Source organism: Psammomys obesus, unplaced genomic scaffold (genome assembly GCF_907164565.1).
Source record: "Psammomys obesus unplaced genomic scaffold, mPsaObe1.curated_primary_1811, whole genome shotgun sequence".
Lineage (NCBI taxonomy): Eukaryota > Metazoa > Chordata > Mammalia > Rodentia > Muridae > Psammomys > Psammomys obesus.
In genome coordinates, this window is record NW_026586589.1 from 3,309,257 (window position 1) to 3,318,819 (window position 9,563).

A 9,563-nucleotide genomic window follows, 5' to 3' on the forward strand; every position below is an offset into this window, starting at 1 on the left:
TTGTTAAAAACACTGGGCTTGCCATGAACTGTAATGAGGGAGATTGTGGTAACGGCCATATGCAGTGTGTTAAGGTGCAGGTTCTAGTGTTTGGCTCTGGACATTTAAATTTGAAACATTGCTTACACTTGAAACATACATTTGCTGACGGTAATAAACTGAGCCTTTTGTTTTGTTTTGTTCTTTGAGACAGCATCTTACTATGTAGTCCAGGCTGGTTTGGAACTTGCTATGTAGCCCAGGCTGAATCCAAATATGCAAGCCCTTGCGTCAGCCTCTTTGAGTGAGATTACAGGTGCAGGCCATCATACAGCTATAATTCAGCCTCATTTACTAAACACCAAGACATGGTGCAGAAAGCTTTATAGAGACTGCTGTTTAATACTCTCACTCATCATATATAATCCTAATATTTTGTTGTCTTTTGTGGATGAGAGATTGTGGCTAGCTGATATTCAATACAAGCAGATTTGGGATTGGGACTCACTCAGTCTTCAGAGCTCTGTTTCTTAGTCTGGATTTGAAGGGTGAGGACCATTCTCTGAACATATTTGCTGCAGACTTGGATTCCGTTATAAAAAGATGCCTGGAACACGAAACAATATTTTATCCCAGGCCAACAGCAGCTGTGAAAAACGAACATGAGGGAGCAGGTGTTTGCAAGCTCCACTATCCTAAGATAGTGTTAGGGAAGCGAAGATCATAAATTCGTTTCGGTTGTTATTTCTTTGAGTAAACAAGATGCTAAAATCTGCCGTGAAACCTTAGCGGCGTTAAAGAACATCTTCCAAATGTTGCTAGTTCGGAAACACTGCACTGGGGAGAGAGGGCGCAGGGGTCTGGGACCTTTGCCTAGACTACATTCATTTCCAAGTGTGACCTCGTGTGGCCTTCCTTACGTGGCCCTCCAGAAAGACCAGGATACGGAGCACAAAGGCCGGGGACTGCTAAGGCCTCAGCATCCGCTCTGTTGCCCGCTCCTCTGCCCCCTTTTGCCTCTCCTCAGTGGACGCGGGCGGGCATCCGGCCGGCGCATGCGCCCTGGGTAAGGTCCGCTCGACGTCAGGGGGCTTGTGCCCGTTTCCCAAAGCCCCGCCCCCTAGCGCCTGAGGCGACCTGGGCGGGAGGGGGGGCGGGCCACGCCCCCAGACGAGTCGAGGAGGGCCGACCGGAGCCGAACGCCTCCGAGTGTCACCGAGCTCAGCCGAGCGGCCGGGAGTCGGTTGGTGCAGCTCGTCCCCGCCACAGAAGCAGCCCGGGGCTCTGGCTTCGCCGCCGCCGCCGCTGCCGCGGGGCCTGCGCCGGCCGGCCGCCCGCCCGGCGGGGAGGGAGGGAGGCCCGCAGCGCGGGGAGAGCGGCCGGGTCGCGGGTGCCGCCGCCCTAGCCAGGTGAGCGCCCGCAGAGGCCCATCGTCCCCGCAGCTGTCAGTCCCCGGTGTCTGTTGGCGTCCCTGCCTGTCAGCCCCTGGGTGTTTGCGAGCGCCTTCCCGCCAGGCCCGTCTCCGGCTCGGCCCTGTCAGCGGCCAGCACCCCCCGGCTCCGAGCGGCCCCGCCCCTTCCCCCCGACGCCCCGCCTTCCCCATCTGTCAGCGCCGCGCTCGCTGTGGGCTCCGCTCTCCCGAGCCCCGGCTCAAGGTGGTCCCGCGGGCCAGAGTGGCAGAGGGAGCCGAAGCGGGCGGCGGAGGCCTGGCGGTGGGTGAGCCTGTCCGCACTCCCGCGGGCGGCTGTGGTCGCCGGGCACCCGTGCCTTTTGGTGAAAAGAGCGTCGGGACTCGAACCTCTCAGGGGTACGGTAGAATCCTCCTTCCCCACGCGGAAACACCAGGGTTCCACGATGCCCAGATGGGCGTGTGAGCAGAGTTTGGGACTTGTAAAGCCTTGCCAGTGTGGGGTCTCTCATTCAAGAAACCTGTTGGAAGTTGATTGAGGAGTGGGTGTGGGGTGTGGGGTTTGGGGTGGAAAGTATCTGAGAGCTTGAGTCATTTTGAGTTGGATGGTTTGCATTTGTGAACGGTGACTGCCGTGGTAGCGTGCCCCGTGAGAAACTGTTGTGTGTCGCGGGTGGGGGGGTGTGGGGTTAGAGAAGAGAAGGCATGCTCCTCTCTGCCTTTATCGGTGTCATGCCAACACATATATTTATCTAGATAGCCTAAAATGCTTATTCATGAGGCGTCCACACATTTTTTAATTAAAAAGGAATACAGCACTTTCCATATATATACATGTGCTCGTATGTTGCTATCTTGGTTTATTTTTTTGTTTGTGGTAACGTAGGATTGCAATATTTCAAAACTAACAGAAATGTGTTCAAAAACAATTGGTAGCTTGCCGGATTCTCAACCGAGGAGAAAAGAGCCAAAAGCACACTTCATTAGCTGGAACAACTGATTCGGGCTTAATTTGCTTCGAAGAGACGTACAGTGGAAAAATCCAGAAACAGCAAAGGAGTATCAAAGAGACTTAGGAAATGAGCGCAAAGGGCCTTTGTATGTGTGCCTTGGAGAGATGGTATCAAAGTAGCTTTAAGAGACTGGGCTGCTATGTAATGGTAAACATATTAACCAAGTTGGCTTCGCGACCTTGATACATTGGGCCACGCTTGATTTGTGCAGTGGTTCATGACAGGCAAACATTGCATGGGAAGTGTGGTAATTTTTTGGAAAAAAAAAAAAAAAGTGCCCTGTGTTGTTTTTTTTTTCCCTCGGTTGAAGTAAGATTTCAGACTAGCTTCATCCATGACTGGAAGTGCGGGCTGTAGTGTGTGTGTGTGCCTATGTGTGGCATGCATGTACGTGTGTGCACAGGCACTTGTGTGAAGCCGTCTCTCTATTTTTCTGTCTCTGAGTTACGTTTAAGACAGAAGCCTGAGTTACAAAAGCAGGAAAAAAAAAAAAAAACCCTTATAATCCCGTAAAGTCTACAAATGAAAAAGGCATTTGTCTTTTTCAGCCTTTTGTTCCTAAGTACATGTGTTCTCTCTCTGTCTGTCTGTCTCTCTCTCTCTGTGTCTCTCTCCCTGTCCCTGTCTTTCTCTCTCTCAAAGTTCTTCAAGCCTATATGATTTTTATTGTATTCTTTTTCTTCTATTTATAAACAGATTATGAGTGGTGTGTCTTGCTTTTATGAGGAACCATTTTCCCTCTAAAAACTATTTTCCTTTAAAAAGAAATTTAGGTCATGGGAGTTCTCTGCTTGCAGCCCTCCAGTAACTTCTCCCATTAACGTCAGATCTCCTGTCCTCCCTGTGGCCTCCTGAGCTGCCTGGCCAAAGCAGTCTCTACTGTCTTTTGAAGAACTTCACGCACACACTCTTGCCTCGGTGCCTCTGTGTTAGTGATTCCCCTGTGTAAACAGCTGGCCTAGATATTATGAAGTTAAGATGGGCTTCCTTAACTTTAGGTCTTTCCCCAACAACTCTACAAAATTCACATCAATCCTTGTCTTCCATTCTGTGCTGTACTTATCACCACTTGGTAGTGTTTATTTGTTGGCTTATTTTCTGTCTCCTTTGCTATCTCACAAGCACAAGATCTTGTTTCACTGAAATATTCTCAAGGTGTAGAACTGCTCCTGGTCCACTATAGATACTTAATATTTGCTTGGTGCATAACTAGATGAATGCTAGTTGTCTGTCTCTTCATGTGACATTGCTGGTAGCCTTCTAAGTAGTTGTATCATGAGGAGGAGTAACAATTTTTAAACTCTGCAATTTTCTTCTCAATAGTATATTCTTAGAAGAATTTTATAAGATGAGCTTTAGGATCTTAAAAGAATGACAGTGGTTAGGGGCTGGAGAAATGTCTCAACAGCTAAGAGCAATGGTTGCTCTTCCAGAGGACAAGGTTCCATTTCCAGCACCTGCATGGACAACTCTAGTTGTCATGGACAACTCTAGTGCCAGGAGATCCAGTGCCTTCCACTGGCTTCTGTGGACACCAGGAACACAAGTGGTACCAGATAATACCCACAGACAAAACATCCATACACATAAAATAAAAATAATAAAGTTAGAAAAAAAAAGTCTGGAGAGTTGGCTCAGCAGTGAAGAACTCTTGTTGCTCTTGCAGAAGCTCGAGGTTTGAGTCTGCACCTTCATGGCAGCTCAGAACCATCTATTGCTCCAGGGGAACTGACACAGTTTTCTGATCTTCATCGGTACCAAGCATACATATAATGCTCATAAATACATGCAGGCAAAACACTCAAATACAAAAAAATAATAAAGTCAGTAAATCTAAAAAACAAACCTGGATTTAACTTGGAAAGTTGACAGAAGGAACAATTTTGGCAAATGTTGCTGGCTTTCCTTTTTATGCATTATTCCTTGTGTCACACTGGGAATTTTTGAGAAGTCTAAAGTGTCCCAGTTTGGTAGATCTCAGCAATCGTATAAGCCTCAAGAGCATAGTGAGCTTTTTGTGTCCGCAGATATCCAAAGGTGTAATTACAACCTCGATGTGTTTTCATTTGGGGAGTAGCTGTTATATTTATTTACTTTCTTGCCAGTTCTGTCCTTTTCATCTCTCTGCTTATCATTTTTGGATGGCTGTGGGTTTGCACTTACTTGTTTACTTATTTTTTTTTAACATTTTATAATTGATCCTTGACCTTTAAACATTTTTTAATCTCTCACGTGACCTTTGAACTATTTGAAAGTGGTAGCTTCATCTTTTAGGAGGAAACAGCATCTGTAGTAAAATGTATCATTGTACTTTCATTGATAAAGATTGGGAAAATTGTATCTTTGGGGGTAAATTTCTTAAAGATTTGAAAATCAGATAGGCTACTTTTATATTTAGTGAGGCTTTATTGGGGGGTGGGGAGGAATTTGCTATTTTCTTTGAACCTTGCCTAGAACAGTACAGCCCAGAGACCTTGGATAAACTTCTGATGCTGATGCTCCAAATACCTAAGAACTTGGTGCTGCTGCTGATGGTATGGTTTACATATCCTAAATGGAAATTTTATTCTGCTGAGGAACCATAGTAAATAGGTTAATTTTTTCTTATTTCCTCAATGGGCATTTGTTGCAGATGTGTTTGAGTGCAGGTCTGTGTGCTTTTGTAGAGGCTGCTTAATCCTCTTCAGTTCTAGATTTCCCTCTCTTCCTCTGAGACAGGGTCTTGATAGATAGCTGAGGGTCCCCTTGAACTCACTGTGTAGCCCAGGATATCCTTGATCTTGTTATCCTCCTGCCTCAGCTTCTTAAGTTTTGGGAATTAAAGAATGTAATCACCACACCTAAATTTTATCATTTCTTTTCTTACTCAGTGGTTTCTCTTCTGTTATCGTATTCCTGCCACAGTAAAACTTATCCAAGTCTTTAGTATGCCCTGCATGGAGAAACTCCCACTTTTTTTTTTTTTTCTGACTCCAGCCTTGTATTTTCATCTATCAGACCTTCCTGTTTTCTTTGCTGCCTCATCTCAAACTTCACATGTCCACAAATTGCCTGCTCCCTCCACTCCCTCTCATGCTATGGATCTAACTTGGGGCCTTGCATTTGCTAAGCAAGTATCCTACATGGACCTAAATCCAAAACCCCCAAATTGGTCTCTTGGTCTCCCTCTCAAACTTCCACATTTGTTGTCTTCTTTCATGCACCCCAGAATATTTCAAATCCTTTCCACTACTTCCTAATCTTGCATGGTGGTACATACCTCTTAGCTGGTCTTCTAGCTTCATTCTTGCCTGCTTCTTCCATAGCAGCCAGGGTAAACAGGTTGAAAGGCTACCCACTGTGCTTAGAGTCACATCTGTGAATACTTTGAGGTGCCAGCCAGTCCTCTCTGCTCTCTCTAGTCCCTGCTCATTGCTCATGTTTGTCAGGTTGAACACCTTCAATTCCTCAAATATTCCAAGTTCTCCTCCTTGTTTGTCTAAATCCTTCAGTCTCTGCCTGACATTCGTAGAAAAAGCCTTCCTTCTCAAATGTACTTCTCTTCAGAATGGCTGATATTGATGGCCCCTTATATAGTAGCTTCCTTTTCATTGTCCCATCTCTGTTCATAGGCATTTCCTAATAGACACTTCACTAAAATCCTAAGAATTTTTTTATATGTTTGTTTTTTTATTGTCCCTTTCCAAATATATTGCAAGATGTATGTGGCTGAGAACAGTTTTTTTTTGTTGTTGTTGTTGTTGTTGTTGTTGTTGTTTTGCCTTGGTTATGGCACAGCTCTGGTGTGCAGCTCTCTCAGTAGGATCCTGTAGGTCAATGTTTCAACCACATTAAATAATGATTATAATAACTAACATTTTTGAGATTTACTAAAATACTTATATTATCAGAATATGAATATACTGATTAGTATATTCATATATTACTTCTGAATTATTGTGAGAAGCTGGTAAAGTGCAATGATAATAAGTTACCATTACTCTTTGTAGTTGAGGAAGTGGGAGTTTAAAGTAACACAGCTGACAAAGTGGTAGAGTTAGTTTTTTTTTGTTTTTTGTTTTCTTTTTTGCTTTTTCAAAACAGGGTTTCTTTGTGTAGCCCTGGCTGTCCTGGAACTCTCATTGTAGACTAGGCTGGCCTTGAACTCATAGATCCCACTGCCTCTACCTTCTGAGTGCTGGGTTTAAAGGCATGCGCCACCACGCCTGGCTAGAGTTAGGATTTTAATCCACATGATCTTTCATCCTTTCATCTTAATCACTCTACCCTTTAACATGAATATAGGGATGAATGAATATGAGGTATATTGTGATCTTTATAGTTGATTACTGCTAATGTTTGTGTTTTTAAAGGATGTATGAGAGATAAAAACAGGATATTTGAGTTAGTCTTATATAATTCAGTGAAGTTTTTTTTTTCTTTGTGTGTGTAAATTGTATATACATAGTTGTTTGGGTATGCATCTGTATTATATATATACATGTTTGAATGAGTATGTGTGTATGTTTGTTTGTGTGTGTATGTATGTGTATGCGTACATTCACAGGCATACATGCAGGTACACATGTGTTTATGAGTTGAACTTTGGGTGTCTTCCTTAATTGTTCCTCACTTTTCTTTGAGACAGGTTCTCACTCTGTAGTCCTTCTAGCCTGAAACTAGCTAGGCTGACCTCAAACTCACAAGAGATCCACCTGCACCCTCCATCTGCCCCCCCCCCACCTTTTTAAAGTTTTTCTTAGCTGTAAGTGTAAAAGAAAAAAAGTAGTTCTCATATCATAGGGTCATTGTAAGGAGCAGAATTGTACACATAAGAAAATTAGTGTCAACTATAAGAAAGGAAAACTTGTAATCTCACCAACAAATATGGCTTGGTTGAGAATGAAAGACATACAGTTAATAATTTTGTATTCTTTCACTGACTCTGATTTGGAATTGGGATTTGTAATTATTCTGTTTATTCGTGATAACTTTATGTTTGGATTTAAGTGTGTTTTATGCTTATGAGGCAAGATAGCTTTCTTTCTTCTTTTAAAAGTTATCTCTGTCTTTAAGATTCTTAGAGGAGAAAAATTTCAAGAGGCTATTGTATTTTCCTTTTCTAGAAATTTACCTACTGGGGCTGGAGAGATGGCTCAGTGGTTAAGAGCACTGGCGGCCCTTCCAAAGGACCTGGGTTCTACTTCCAGCACCCACATGGTGGCTCACAGGCATCTGCTGTTATTACAGTCTCAGGAGGCCTACTGCCTTCCCTGACCTTCCCCTGCACTAGGCACACAAACGGTGCATGCACATGCATGCAGGCAAACACTCTCATGCATAAATATAATATAAACGTTAGTAAGCTACCCACTAGCTTACTGTTTGCTTCAGGAATGCTTACCTCCCGGAAGCTTACTTCAAATAATCAAATGAACAGTGGGCTTCATTACCTGACCAGCTCAGATGTCATGAAGTTGGCAGCAGGCATACTGGACTCTGTGAGCATAGTTGTGGGGTGGCTTATGAGTGGGTGAGAGTGTAATAGCTTCCGTCCTCTTTGTATTAGTTACTTTTCTCATGGCGGTGACCAAATGCTTGACTAAAAGCAACTTGAGGCTTGAAGGGAGGAGAGGCATGGCGACAGGAGTAGGAGGCAGCTAGTCACACTGGATCTGCCGTGAGGAAGCCCAGAAAGACGCATTTTGACATGAAGCTGCTTTTTTTCTACTTCCCCTTTTTATTGAACTGGACTCTAGCTCATGTGCTGGTGCTGCCTGCATCCAGCACAGCTCTTGCTAGTCCTTTCTGGAAAGACCCTCACAGACAAACTCAAATGTGTGTCTCACCAATAACTTAAGTGTTTATTAATCCAACCAAGTTGACAATGGAAATTAACCAATGTAGAAGGCAGTTGTTTATTTAGAATAAGTGGGAAATGGCCAAAGAGAAAAGGAGACATTTGGCAACCAACTGAGTTCAGAAGGATGGAGAATGAGTTTGAAACAATGTCTATGATTGCTAAGGAGCATTGAGATAGGAGAAGACAAATTAACTGGGATACCAGTAGCATTTGACTGCCTAATTTGGGGAGCAAAGAAAGCACATGTTTGGATTGAGCTAGAGTTGGGATTTGTGAAGGGTGAGTGGCAGAGGACAGTGAAGCAGGTGTGCTGAGGGTACAGAAAGTAATTAACCTGCAGATGGGGCCCCGAGGTTGCATGGAAAAGGGAAACGGTATTTATGAAGTCAATGGATGAATGCTTTTGAGTGATGGAGTAATACCAGGATGTGCTTAGGCGACATGTGCATGAAAAATATAAGAATTGGAGCAGTTAATTAGTGGGCATGATGGACTCCTGTGTTTTGTCACAGGCACAAACATTTGACATGAACTCAGTGAAGATGGGTGAAGTCAAGAAGATTAAATAACTGAGCAGCTGAAGAGTTGTTTTGATGTCTGTAAGGTTAGAGACACCATTAGAAGGATACCAGGATATATGGAGCTAAGAGAAGGAAGAGCTTTGTCTTTAGTGAATGAGGTAAGGTAAGAGGGCCCAGCAGTGGAAGAGGCCAAGAGTGTTAAACTAGTCTGTAAGAACCTCAGATCACCAGTGGATTCTGCCCAAAGGAAGAGCTTAAAAACATGACCCAAAAGAGGTACCAGTTGTAAGGTCTCTAGGAGAAGTCAGCTTTGGCCCATTTCATTCAAGTGCTTTGCCCTAGTGACATGTACTACTGTGTTTCTAGCATATATATATGAAAACCATGTTAAAAATAAGAGATACTAAGCTCTATCATAAAGCCCATGGGACTATCTGGAGGAGAGGAACTTGGGAATTTATCTTTAACGCTCCTCTCCCATACATATAATGCTTGGCAATTCTTTATAATTAGGCTATGTTAGGGGGAGTGTGTCTGTAGTGATTAAGATCATGGGAGTGCTGGGAATGTAATTTATTTGGTAGAGTGCTGGTCTAGTAAGTACAAAGTCCTGGGTTCCATCCCTAGCATTGCAAAAACTGGTGCCCATAATCCTACCACTTAGGAGGGGGAGGCAGGAGAATCAGGAGTCTAAAGCTAACTTGGGCTATGTAGGGCTCAAAGCAAGGCCGGGCTGTATGAAACCATCTTAAAACACACACACACACACACACACACACACACACACACACACACACACA

General features: G+C 43.9%; 1 protein-coding gene across 4 annotated transcripts in view; it reads left to right on the forward strand.

Moving 5' to 3' along the window:
- Nucleotides 1-1,238: 1,238 nt before the first annotated feature.
- The window catches only part of Zhx3 (zinc fingers and homeoboxes 3), a 96,786-nt gene continuing 88,461 nt past the window's right edge, over nt 1,239-9,563 (forward strand). For 3 of the 4 annotated variants that reach the window (XM_055602231.1, XM_055602234.1, XM_055602235.1), the window contains exon 1: nt 1,598-1,786. The gene's annotated coding sequence lies outside the window, so the exon portion shown is untranslated. Of the gene's footprint in view, nt 1,389-1,597; nt 1,787-9,563 lie in introns of those variants that run through there. The other variant, XM_055602232.1, reaches the window with a different exon arrangement.